Raw genomic sequence first — 14,663 nt, 5'->3', positions numbered from 1 at the left:
AAATTTACAGCGCAACGATTTGTTTAACAGCTTACTAGAGTAAAGAAAACCTTTACCAAAACGGACGTAAGAGTAAGGATGGCTAATATCAACCCTTCAAAAACAGTGTAAACAAGATGGTAGGGATGACATTTGTATCATCGTTATATTATAGCTCACAGTGTAATAATGTTAACAGACAAAAACAGAATAAAATAAACTCATTTGTGATTGAATGGTTTGATATATATATATAATTATTTGTTATTTCTTACCTGTGCTATTATGTAAGGAAGATGCAAATACCATCCCTTCATCTTGTTTGTATTGTTTTTGAAGGATTGATATTAGCCATCCATACATTCACTTTCATTTATGAAAATATTTTTCTTTACTTGTTTTTTCAATACAGTGTTTCAATAAACATAGGAAGATTGTATTTATAACCACGTTCTAAATACAGTGAGGGTTTCCACTGTATTATTTGTTGTTTATATAATACTGGCTTTTTTAAAAGAAACACCTAAATTTATACATAAAAAATAACTTGAAGGAGTAGTGATAAAATCGTTTACACTAGAATTATATATTTTTTAGAATTACAACTAGATATTAATCACACTTATAAAAGCTGGTACACCATTTAAACTGTCACATCAGTGAAACTGGTCGACACCAATGTTTTAATTATTATGTAATTAAAACAAGAACTGGATGAAATAAAAAGTTCAGACTTTGTTCTATAGTATTTACAGACATTACCAGAACTTGTAACTCAGTTATTATATAGATATTGTTATAAAATAAACACTGTATAGTGATGTAAAGTTGTGATGACCTACTGAAGAGATATTCAAAACACTATTTCGATGAACATTATCAGTCATTCCTACATAAGCAGTGCTATCGTCTGCCTGATATTATTTTAATAAATGCGAAATGTCGTAAAATCAGAATTATGTTTTACCCTGTGGATATGAAATGTTACAATAATGACTTTTTATATATGCTGAGAAACTTTCCTGTGGTTCGTCTCACAGAGGGTAAAGTGAGAATGAGTTGAATACCCAATGGTTTCAAATATTACGAATAATGAATAAACCCAAAATTTACTTAATGGAATTTTTATAATATTTATACCGTCACTGGTGAAATTTACAAAATATATCTAGAATATTCTGCATACGCGTAGCCAAAACATGGCACTGTGTAAACTTGTAGAGATAAAATATGGTATTGCATGAACTTGTAGAGACAGAATATGGTATTACCTGAACCCATAGAGACCCAGTATGGTATTACCTGAACCCATAGAGACAGAATATGGCATTACATGAACTCATAGAGACAGAATATGGTATTACCTGAACCCATAGAGACAGAATATTGTATTACATGAACTTTAATCTAAGGTAGCACTGCATGAACTCATGAAGAATGCAGTAAGAAAGGGTTCATGAAGTTAGAACGTGGGATTACATAAGCTTACGAAGACAAGAAATGAGTTACTAGATGGGTTCGTGGAACTGAAACAAAATATTTATTAGAGTTCGTGTATTAAGAACGTGGCATTGCAAGCGCTCGTGAAGTCAGAAGGAAGAGTTGTTTAGCATTTGACATTAAAATTGCCAAGGGCATGAATTCTTTTTAAAAAAGAAATGAATATGCGGTTGTTATAAATATATAAATTGAAAAGACTCAAAAATAATAAAACAACAATATTTATTGGAATTACATTAATTAAACCGATTGCTCTTTTTTCAAAATTCGTCAGCGAATCAGATAATCATTCGTACCTTATAAACCTGGACTTTGTTTTTTACGAGACTTACAAAAATAGATCATTCTAAAAACCACGCTACGTTCACACTTATAAACTGTTTAGAACAAAATCACAAAACATTTTCTGGCGAACTGAATGGTCCTGTCTCTAAAACAGCACATATCAACCACATAACGATGAATACTTGTAATATTAATTAATTAGTAGCTGCATTTAACTTTATAGGTGGAGAATGGGTGTAATACTATTTTAGACAAAGTAGTAGAGATTTTATTGTAGTGTAATTTGTTTGCTGTGTTATTGATATAGCTTTATTAATTTGAGCTTTTTATATCATGATGGAAACTGAAATATCGAGTTCAGTTGCTAAGTTTCTCAAACTTACAACCTTTGGTAGGACTTTTTCTTCTTATTATTAGTTTTTTATTTTGAAAACAGTCACCTTCTCACAACTGTCTACAGACAGTGAAGGGAGGTATAGATGTGGGGCGTTGTGGGCTTGGAGCCCCCATTTTGCTTTTTTATCTTTCTTCTTTCATTTAGCCCTTTAATTACTGTCCTCTCTTTACACGTGAAACTTTGGGAACGAAGGTTAACATTGATAGACTGTGTATCCCCACCACTATGTGGGTTCCACTTCCACAGTCACTTCGAAACACCAGATCAAGTGTTACACTCGATATTATAGCCTGTTCCTTAGAGACTTTGTTCTTTTTTTTTGCAGCGTTTTGGTAAAGGCTTGTTTCTTATTGTAAATATGTCGTGTGTGTGTGTGTATATATATATATATATTTACATTATTATTTCCTATGAAGATTATATTTTATACAAGTTGCTTTATTATTTCTTTAAACTTTTACAATTATTTAAAATTCTTTGTTCTTTAAAGAACCGGTTTCGCCAGTTTCACCTTGTTTTTATACTTAAATTTTTTTACCTAATGAAATATAAATCCCATACAGTTCTAGTATACATTTCTAATGTACTTAAGATTTATGACAAACTAAAAAGGTAAAAATTATTAGTTATACATCTAGAAAGTGTTTTATATATATCTGTATAACGTACATATATGTGTGTATAATATATATACATATATCTGTATAACACATATATATCTGAAATTGCGATACTAGATCTCTGAAAAGCAAGTACGTTCAAATAATTCTAAAAGTTGTGCTGAAGAGTGAAGCGAACCATTTTATTTAATATACAGATGTACATATACTTCGGTAAGCTTACTTAAACTGTCCAACACGAACAGAATAATAAACTTAATAATAGCATTGAGCTTGAACTGACAGTATTAATTACTGTAACGTTCTTGCTGTATATTTTCGCATACACATAGTACACACTAACACCTATCGGAACTTGTTTTGAATATATTTAAAGTAATGTGTATACTCCATGATAGCATAATTTCATACCTACACCTGGTCGTCATGACGTGCCTGTTTCTCTCGTTCTCTATTTCAGGGTATTACTGGTATATTTATATGTATTAGCTCGCATTAAATTCTTAATAAGATGTAAGCTTCTGTTTTCACGAATCATCAGTCGTGATAGTTTGGAAGTGTAGTTCTGCAGTATATATTTACAATACCCAAACTAGCATCGTTTAAATGGTCAATTACTTACACGAGATTGAAGACAAATGCGAATTAAGGATATTAGAATATAGTTCGTTCATAGACGAAGAGAAGAAAAACAAACAAAATTAATAGCAATAAATCTTCTTCGATGAGGTAAAATACACGTGATACACCTAAGGTAAAGAAATAATTATCAACATAAAACCTTGAGTGTAACAGATATTAATCTGTGTGTACCATGTAATAGACTACAATATTGGTGATCACTGAATAAAAATAAACAGCATAATGGTATTAGATCTTCCCATAAATTGTTCGTTTATTTGTTTTTGAATTTCGCACAAAGTTACACGAGGGCTATCTACGCTAGCCGTTTCTAATTTAGCAGTGTAAGACTAGAGGGAAGGCAGGTTGTCATCACCACCCACCGCCAACTCTTGGGCTACTTTTTTGCCAACGAATAGTGGGATTAACCGTCACGTTATAACGCTCCCACGGCTGAAATGGCGAGCATGTTTGGTGTGAGGGGGATTCGAATTCACTAACCTAAGATTACGAGTCGAGTGCTTTAACCACCTGGCCATGCCGGGGTCCTTCCGATAAATATTGCTCTTTAAAGAAATATATTGTAAATCTATGAGGAGCAAAATAGTGGAAACGCAATAATTTCTGCAACTGAATAAACGATAACTTCGGTTAACATACTCATTTTACCAATCGAAGCTTTAATACCGTTAGGTATTGTAATTAATTGACCAATCACAGTTATTTTTAGTGGATATGGCTTTGTTTCTCTGAACTGCTGTTAGGTTATATAAAATAAATTGTACATGTTACGATAGCTATTTCTAATTTTAGATATCGGTTTTAGAGTAAATATGCAACATGTTTCAGGGGCGAATTGAGGTTATTTGAGACATAACGCCTCTTCCCATGTTTGATACCAGTCTAGTACAGGCGTTTTCAAACTAGTATTTAAATATAATTAATTGAGACATAACGCCTCTTCCCATGTTTGATACCAGTCTAGTTCAGGCGTTTTCATACTAGTATTTAATTATAATTATTTGAGACATAACGCCTCTTCCCATGTTTGATACCAGTCTAGTTCAGGCGTTTTCATACTGGTATTTAGTTATAATTATTTGAGACATAACGCTTCTTTCCATGTTTCATACCAGTCTAGTTCAGGCGTTTTCATACTAGTATTTAATTATAATTATTTGAGACATAACGTCTCTTCCCATGTTTGTCATTTATTTCAGAATATTTGCATAAATGAGGTTCTATCTCCACGTTTTCATGGAGTATCCACAGCCTCAAAGATCGTTTATGGGGCAGCGGTACGCGATCCATAAATCCTACTGGTTCATAGTTCGAGCACGCTGATCATGTTATGGATTAAGAATTATCTCGAAAGAGTCTCTAATATATTATGTTACGTATTACGAGTTGAAATATTATGAAACCATGTAAAATGATAATTTTAATTTAGATGTTAATTAAATGTTAATATGTATTAACTTTATGATATTTGCCAATAAGTTTCGTACGCATACTTTCCTTTTTTTAATATCAATATATTTTAATAAACAAACAATAATTCAGTTTATAATAACGGTTATTACAAATAATTATGTGTACACAAAAGTTTTACAAAATTACAAACAATAGTAAATCTTCTGTATGATTCGGAACTTGCTTAATGTCTTATCGAGAATTCACGATGAGCGAATTAATTTCGAGCTTATAAAGATACAATTCACTTGACTGGAAGCTAGCTAGCTCTTCGCTGATCACTCACGAGTTTTTCACAGCTAATGCTATATAATGTTTTCGTAAAAATATTACTGTCTGATGTTAACCAGCTGGAGTTAAACGGTTTGAAATGTTCGAAGTCTACAAACGCTCCCAATTAATAAGCGTTAATTACAGTTATAGCTCCTGCGTTTTATAGTATACCAACTGCAAAAAAAACAGTAATGCGTCTGTCTCTTAACGCGTCGCGTTGGCTACGTTTTATAGGCATGAGGAGAGTTTCTAGAAATTACAACCTGCGCAATAATACTTATGATACACTAATGCTTTCATTCACACATATATGTTGATTCTAGCATTCGAGAAGTTTCTACAATTTTAGTGAATAGGCGGGAATTTCGTAATACAGACTTAACAGTATAAATTATATACATTTCTAAATATATATATAACTGAAACATACATCAATATTAAAATAGTTAGGTAATAGTAAGTCCGACACAATTACTAATGCCCGTCGATTTCAAGTAGTTTGATTTTGGTATTTATTATACTTTATTACTTTAAATTCCGTTGATTGTGCAAAGAATTGTATTTTTACAATAATTGTAAAACATATGCATGATATAATGTAGTGATGGGAAGTTAATCTAAACGTCCGTTAAAAGTCACGTGATTAGGATAAACTAGGGCTTAAAGTAATACATATTCAATATACATTCAAGTTGTTACAATAACTTGATTAATTGCAAGTTTAAAATATTATACCTTGTATTAATATACCTTTCCGCATTTTCTCGTTACAAATTGTCGTCATAAGCTTGCTGAAGCAATTTAATAAAGTTTGATAGAAGAATTCAAGTGAAAACTTCTAATGATTTAGTTTAAATAGCTAACTAGTCGGGCGAATAATTCGAGTTTTTAAACTATTTCAATGTTTACAACACGAAACTGATGCCTAATGAAAGTGATGTGTAATGTCTAATGTAGCACGAGCGCTCCAGATGAACATTTTATGTGTTTTTAACATTTCGTTATTTTTTTTATTTCTTATGACGTCTACTTTTCTTGCAGTCGGTAAGCCTACCTGACGAATAACTCGTCGTCCTTGGGCTCTATAAAAGTAAAAAACTAAATGTCTTTGGTAATAGGAAATATTATACTTGATACTTTGGTACGAAAAAAATGCTATATTTTATCTCTCGAAACTCCTTGTAGTGTCTGAGAAAAATAAGTTTTCGCGACAATACGCGATGTATTGATTACTCAATAATAGTGTCAAACGTAGGTGAAGAATATAGCACACTGTATAATGTCACTTCTGAAAGCGTTCAAGGTAAATAAATTGTCGTTAAATTGGTGGAAAAACAAACAGTTGTGTGTGACTGAGTTTAGTAGTTTTAGTTTTTCATGTGAAATACGTTTAAATACGTAGCAATATGTTCTGTATAAAAATATCTCATCATAGAACAGTAAGTGTTGTTTTAAACGTGGAACCATGCGTTTATCATATTTTGCGGTAAAATGCCCTGAGACAGTAGGTGATTCAGAAAGACACTATGCTGTTTTAAATGGAGAACCACATATTGAACATAAACATGTTTCATGGCAGAATGTCCTGAAACAGGAGACAATTCAAAGAGTTACAGTAGCCATCACGAAGATTTTAGTTATTGATAATATAGTTTACAAAATCGATATTTATCATCAAATTTTCAATTTATTCAAGAACTTTTCACAAACAGTTCTAATGATTTAAAAATAATCCTTTTTTTTTTCATCAAAGTTTCACACATTTTTAAGATCCAGCAACTTTGATAAACACTGAATGAGAACGAGTTTTTTCGAAATTCGTTGAGAAGTGACATAACCATCTGCTCTTATTAGGTCAGTAATACAAGTATCTTTCCTTATTTGTTCGAAGTTATGCCCATCTGATAACAACACTTTATGTGTTTTGATCTCTGTAACCAGCCAAAACTTACTTTCGAACCCTAACTGGCCCGACATGGCCAAGTGTGTCAAGCGTTCGACTCGTAAACCGAGGGTCGCGGGTTCGAATTCCCGTCGCACCAAACATGCTCGCCTTTTCAGCCGTGTGGGCGTTACATCGTGACGATCAATCCCACTATTCGTTGGTAAAAGAGTAGCTTAAGAGTTGGAGGTGGGTGGTGATGACTAGCTGCCTTCCCTCTAGTCTTACACTGCTAAATTAGGGACGGCTAGCACAGATAGCCCTCGAGTAGCTTTGTGCGAATTTCAAAAACAAACAAACAAACAAAACCATAACTACGTGTTCAGAATCAAGTCTCAATAACTTCTCGCTTGATCTACGAGATATCTGTTCCTTTTTTTTCTTTTTGAATTTAATTTCCTTTTCTACCAATTCAAATCGCTCACGTTAGGTCGTGTTTTCTTTCAGAAGGAAACTAAGAATCCATCTTATTTTTCGTTGAAGTCTTCGAACATTCGGATTTACAGCTGCCAGTTTCCATCCTGTTCAATTGTATCTCATTTTTATGCTTCTCGTTTGTATACAATACATTATAATAACAAACTTTACAATCCCAGTCCCTGAGTTAAAAATATCGATCACGAAATCACGACTCATTGAAAGGGAATTCAATAGCTCATGAACAATGCTTTCTCTCTTTTGTACCTTACTTTAAAACTAAATATTAGATATATTTAGTAAGATTTTTAAAATAAATAACAGCACAAATCAGACGGTGTTTGAAACAGAGAAATAGGTGAAGTTTTATAAAGGCAGCACCACTTAAAAAGATGTTCTCGTGATAAGGTTCTTATACTAGAAAGTGCTTATTAAACATAAATATTATATCATTAAATCTTGGAGACTAAAATGCTTGGATAACGTAACAATGAACTTAGCGGTTTCCTGTGCACATCAAAACTAAGCATGGAAATTTTTCTTTGTTAAGTTGTTCTTAGCCAACAATTATGGAAGAGCACATTTGCAATTGCTTGCAGTTTGAACGTACGTATACTTGTATTAAAGTCTAATGTACTTTCAAGCGACGCTTTCCAAGTAATATTCTGCTATTTACTAGAATTACTAACAATGAAGAGTTGTTCTTACATGGCGTAGGCTATTGTTTTTTTTGTTGTTTTTTTTTAGTTTTGCGCAAAGCTACACGAGGGTTATTTGCACTAGCCATCCATCATTTAGCAGTGTAAGATTAAGGGAAAGGCAGCTAGTCATCATCACCTACCGCCAACTCATGGACTACTCTTTTACCAACGAATAGTGGGATTGACAGTCACATTATAATGCCTTCACGGCGAGCATGTTTGGTGCAACGGGGATTCGAACCCGCAACCTCAGATTACGAGTCAAACGCCTTAACCCACTTGGTTATGCTGAATCCAACAGAACTGGTCTTCGCGTGGAGAGGTAAACAGTTCTTGCGATAGCATTGTCACCTGACATTTCAACCAATGAAACATGTTTATACAGCCAATCACAGCACACTTTCATCACAAATTAACAAAAATGGTGTACTCAATGTCTGACGCCACGCTGTCAATAGTTTTTTTGAAGATGCAATCTAGAAAATTAAAAATTCTTGTGTGGTAAATGACAACCATCTCAAGAACCTTTACGTTTAACAAAGTACGTTTTTTTTTTAAATATTTAATCCTCTGATTCCAAAACTCGAGGCTCGATTCTACTCGCTGATCACAGCAGATAGCTCGACGTGTCTTTGCTCTGAAGACAAACAAGCAACTCTCTAGTATAATGGAATGTTTCATTTCCTGCCTTGATGTACTGAGGGGTTAGTCTTATGATGTATATTTTAAACTGTTTCAAATATTTTTGTTTGAATTGTACATAGTAGCACGATAATGATGTAATAAGCTGACGAAATGAAGCCTTTTGAATGATACAAATGTAAATACCCAATGCTATCACAAGATTATGCAACATATTCATGACACAACGATATTTCCAGCCTTGGTGCGTTATAATGTGACAGTTAATCCTGCTCTATCATTGATAAATTAGGAATGACTAGTGCAGATAGCTCTTGTGTAACTTTGCGCAGAATTCACAATAAAAAAGATACAGCGAACTCTGTGTTTTTGTATTTTTGCCATAAACTCTCCTTTCTTTATTAATGGCCAGGTGGCGCTCAACTCGCAATCTGGGGTTCGCGAGTTCGAAATCTCGTCAGGTCAAACATGCTCGTCATTTCAAACGTGAGGGCGTTATAACGTGATGGTCAATCCCACTATTCGTTGGTAAAAGAGTAGCCCAAGAGTTGATGGTGGGTAATGATGAGTAGTTGCCTTCCCTTTAGTCTTATACTATTAACTTAAGGACGGCTGGCACTGGTAGTCCTCGTTTAGCTTTTCGCGAAATTCTAAAACAGACAAACAAAAAATTCTTTATGAAGTGCAGAAACAAAAAAAAATTATTGTTTTTACTTTTTAGGATTTTGTGCTAATTTAGAAATACGCTAATCATTATCCTTCCCATGTATAAAACCATTTTAAAAATTCATCGCACCAATCGTGCCCCTTTGGTGGGTCAATGGTAAGTTTACGGACTTACAACCCTAAAATTCGGGGCTCGATACCTCGCTGTAGATATAACTCAGATAGCTCATTGTGTAACTAAGTGCTTGAAACAAGCAATCGTACTAGTTATATTATAACTAGGTCACTCTTTCATTTACTAGTTCGATAAATACATATTTTCGGTCCCTCGCTAGTACAGCGGTAAATCTACGGATTTACAACACTAAAATTAGAGGTTCGATTCCCCTCTGTAGACACAGTAGATAGCCCGATGTGGCTTTGCTAAAACAAACACATACAGCCATATATATTTCTGATGCAGTTTTATCAGCAAACAGTCTTGTACAGAAGAAATTGGTCAGTTTGAAAAAAAAAAAATTATACAACAAAACTAAACAAGAAACATTCCGTTTCTGACATGCTTAAATTAACCGTGTTATATTTTGTCATTAGTTAAAATAATTGGTTGTTAGATAAGTGTTTGCTTAACTGTTCGATTACAAAAACCATAATGGTAACATACTGAGTTTAATGCACTGTTATTACAGAACGGTCTTGCTGTATATGGTTGTTTTAGATAGATATGTTTGGGGGGAAGTAACTAGTTGGCAGAAAATTATTGTCTCATAAAATACAGATAATGCGATACACATTTATCAAGCGCACTTGTCCTCAGTAGATACCTATTTTGAAACAACTTTTGGAGTCAACATTTAGACGTCTAAAAAAGATATAATCAGAAAATTTGTTGTCTCAGTACTGCTGTAGTTCTCCGACAAAGCCAAATGGATAGATAACTGTGCCACCTCCTTCTGTATAATTTTCTTGGCCTTTGCTTTTCTTCTTGCCAAGTAATTCCATGTCCCTAAACATCCTTAAAGTAAACTCTCCAAGCTTCAGCAAATGTCTTCGATTTTGGTATAAATTACATCATCAGTTCATATTTTGGCTCTTCACTGCTAAATATGTGTATGTTTCTCGCTTCCATTCATGGACTGCATCAATAGCGTCCTCCTCTTGGGCTGTGAATTCAAGAATTAGTACTTCCGTACCTCTGACAGGCCACAGAACCATAGATTAATTAGCAGGCCTTGTCCAAGTCAACACGCGTATTTCAGATTCTTCCCATAGACAGAACTTCATACCATTACACGAATCCCTAATGGCATATTGGCTTTAGCCATTTGTTTCTCTATTATCTCTGCCATCTTCCCATGAACTCAATTGTGAGTGAATAAGACAATGGTAAATATCCGAAAGCGGCAGCCACACCACAAAACCCACATTTATCTCTAACTGCTCGGAACCATTTGTATGGGTCGGCAAGTTTCTTCTCCATAGTTCAATCCGTGTAATCTTTCTTCCCTCGTGTCCACCGTCCCTACTGTGATTGGCTAACTAACTGGATTATACGACCTTTATCCTACATGTGGTGGACCTTCTCCACTATCAGTTCCCTCTTTTCCCTGTCTACTGCCTTTAAAAAACATTCAATTTCTACCCAGTCATTGGTAGTAATTAATAAATTCTAATTACTAAAAATTGACGCTTGCACTTTGGACTCATTTCGACAAGAATTTTTTTTTTTAATAAACAAGGAACTGTAAATGTATTTGTGATAGTTTAGTTTTAAAAAGGTACTTTTCATAACCGAATGTCTTTTTTTTTCGTTGTTGTTTAGCACAAAAACACACAATATGCTATCTGTACTGTTCCCATTACGGGTAACGAAACCTAGTTTTTAGCGTTACAAGCCTGCAAGTTTACCACTGAATCACTGGGGATAAAAATCAAAGAAAGACACAAAACATATGGAAACGGTTAAAAATCTTCCAAACGCTCTCTTCCAAAACACATGAACAACAAATTGTTTAGTTAGCGTTATGTACGTTTCTATTTCCAACTTATTTATGCCTTGATTCTCGTGCAATAATAAGAAATAATGCAATAATTGTTTGACGTACACAACATTCATATGCCATTGTTTAATATTAAATTGTTGAAGTAAAGGAACTTTTATCGTGGGAACATTGTCGTTTTTAAAATGTCATTACCAACCTGATACCCCTAATCATTTAATGTTCTTTAACAGTATAAGTGTAATAATTGATTTGTACGTAAACTTCACAATACCTTATAATGATTAGAGTTTTAAAAAAACATTTGCTTATGATAACAAGAAAAGTGCGGTAGCAACATTGATATCATGGTGGTATAAAAGTCATTATATGTATATACTGTTCTTACATTCAGTCATAATGGGTATTTATCGTTCTTAACCTATATTCACTCATTCTGGTTATTTATAGTCCTTACTTTAGATTCAATCATTCTGGATGTTTATAGTCCTTACTTTAGATTCAATCATTCTGTATATTTATTGTCCTTACACTAGGTTCAGACATTCTGGATGTTTATTGTTCTTACTCTAGATTCAATCATTTTGAATGTTTATTGTCCTTACACTAGGTTCAGACATTCTGAATGTTTATTGTCCTTACACTAGGTTCAGACATTCTGGATGTTTATTGTCCTTACTCTAGATTCAATCATTCTGTATGTTTATTATCCTTACTTTATATTCAGACATTCTGTATGTTTATTGTCCTTACTTTAGATTCAGACATTCTCGGTGTTTGTTTTTCTTACCTCTTGTATGTTTTCTGTTTGTTTTTTTGTTTTTGAATTCCACGCAAAGCTACTCGAGAGCTATCTGCGCTAGCCGTCCCTAATTTAGCAGTGTAAGACTAGAGGGAAGGCAGCTATTCGTCATCACCCACCGTCAACACGTGGGCTACTCTTTTACCAACGAATAGTGGGATTGACCGTAACATTATAACGCCCCCAAGGCTGGAGGGCGAGCATGTTTGGTGCGACCGGGATATGAACCAACGACCCTAGGATTATGAGTCGAACGCCCGAACACACTTGGCCATGCCAGACCCTGTATGTTTCCTATCATTCTATTTAAATTAAACATTTATCGATATATATCATGGAAAAAGAGTTTATTTATTTTTTCAATACAATAAATAAAATTGTTCATCGTTACTTCTAGTCATTTAAATCAAGTTTTGAATATTTCACATACTTAAGGGAAGCACAAATTCAAGTAATTTACCCATCAATATTTATAACATAAAGGTTTCATCTATTTTTTATCGCTTGAAACAAATCAAATAATAGTATATTTAAACAGGCCTAGCTTCGATCGCCCAAAATATCTACAAATCAACCTAGTATATGACTCAAATTACCCCTTTAATTCTAAACTTTGACGTATCTAAGAGACTTGATTCCATACGTAAAAAATAAAATTCTTTTCTCAAATTATTCCTTTAACTCCATATTTCAGAGCATTAGAAAAAATTTAGTTCTGTACGTAAAACATACAACGATTTTATGTATAATCCAACGGTTCCTTTCTTCAAATATCGTCTTTTATTATTTGTCAAATGAACTTTGGTTATTTTACTTTGTAGTAGAGCAATAGTCATGTATAAATGTATAAAATATTTTTTGAACTCTACCGAGTAATTTGTCTGTTATAGAGTTGAGTTTTAATATGTTATTATCACGATACCATCGTAGTAATCAGTAAAAAGTTCATTGTAATTTGCTTTGTCTAATGAGGGGATCGAATCTTTGATTTTAACGTTGAAACTCAGGGAATGTGCCGCCGGCCCGGCATTGCCAGGTGGTTAAAACACTCTAGTCGTAATCCAAAGGTCGTGGGTTCGAATCCCCGTCGCACCAAACATGCTCGCCGTTTCAGCCCAGGGGCGTTATAAAGTTACAGTCAATCCCACTATTCGTTGGTAAGAGAGTAGACCAAAAGTTGGCGGTGGGTGGTGACGACTAGCTGCCTTCCCTCTACTTTTACACTGCGAAAAAAGAGACGGCTGGCGCATATAGCCCTTGTGTAGCTTTGCGCGAAATTCAAAACAAACCAAAGCGGATTCCAAATTTGGCATTGAAATAGATCAGGTAAATGATTAGGCCTACCAATTACCGCTCGTATCTTGGGTACAAAAATTAAATTTGTATTATAGCAGCATTGATCATCAAACTGAAAGTGTGGGAAACAGTAGTTCGAGCATTACGTTTTTATTAAACCAGCCCTGTAAATGTGGGCCACAGACTCAGAGTTCGCTATTGCGTAAATAGGTGGCGTTTCAACAGGAGGAATTAATTTTGAAATTTCGATTTATTTTACTTGAGGTTCTCACAATGAAGATAATTTCAAAGAATCATTATTAATACGGATATTCCGCCGTTACCGTTAAGGTTAAGTAACCTTCAGATATTTGTAAATACTATTAGATATCAAATTATGAAAAATATCAAAAATTTACGGTATCATAGAGAATAAGATAAGTAAATATACGCAGTATATTTTGAGATAAAGTCCTTCTTTGCTTAGCATCTTTTCACTTTGTATGTTGAAATTCCTAGCTATTTAAACACCACATAACAAATGTAATTTTTCTGACCACTAAAGTGCACGTGAATTCCCTAATTAATGTTTTCTTAGCATCACTGTATTGTTAAAGTTTTCATGTTCTTCTTTCTTTTACCAACTTCTGATTAGAAGTAACTTTTCTAAAATTCACTCAATCACTGATGATATAAAAAATGGAGAAAGTTAAATTATACGTTTCTAATTGATTTTCAGCCAAAGAAACTAGGTTGAAGAACGCAGCAATAATTATATTTAACATGGTTAATTTGTTGTTTTGGAGAGAATTGTGTATCCTTTAATTATTTTTCTAAATGTTAGTACTGTGTATATTTTTATACCTTTTATGGTAGCTTTTGAAAGGACTAGCTTATAGTATGCACAGTGTATAGAAAATTGGATAATTTAGGACTGAAGATAAACCAAGGTTATGAGCCAAGTTAAAAGTTTTTAGTGGGATGGGGGTAAATGACAGGTCAACGATCAAGATTACAGCAATATCACAAAAACCCAAGAGAGTCCCTATCTGTTAGATTAGGACCGATTT

The 14,663-nt window shown here is 33.7% G+C and overlaps 1 pseudogene across 2 annotated transcripts in view; it reads left to right on the top strand.

Annotated features, from left to right (window-relative positions):
- Positions 1-14,663, top strand: part of LOC143238820 (allatostatin-A receptor pseudogene) — a 102,796-nt pseudogene that overhangs the window by 52,023 nt on the left and 36,110 nt on the right. The gene's annotated exons all lie outside the window — the stretch shown is intronic.

This window comes from Tachypleus tridentatus, chromosome 13, assembly GCF_004210375.1.
Source record: "Tachypleus tridentatus isolate NWPU-2018 chromosome 13, ASM421037v1, whole genome shotgun sequence".
Taxonomy (NCBI): Eukaryota; Metazoa; Arthropoda; class Merostomata; order Xiphosura; family Limulidae; genus Tachypleus; species Tachypleus tridentatus.
The sequence above is the reverse complement of the archived record's forward strand: the minus strand, read 5'-3'. Positions and strand labels throughout refer to the sequence as shown.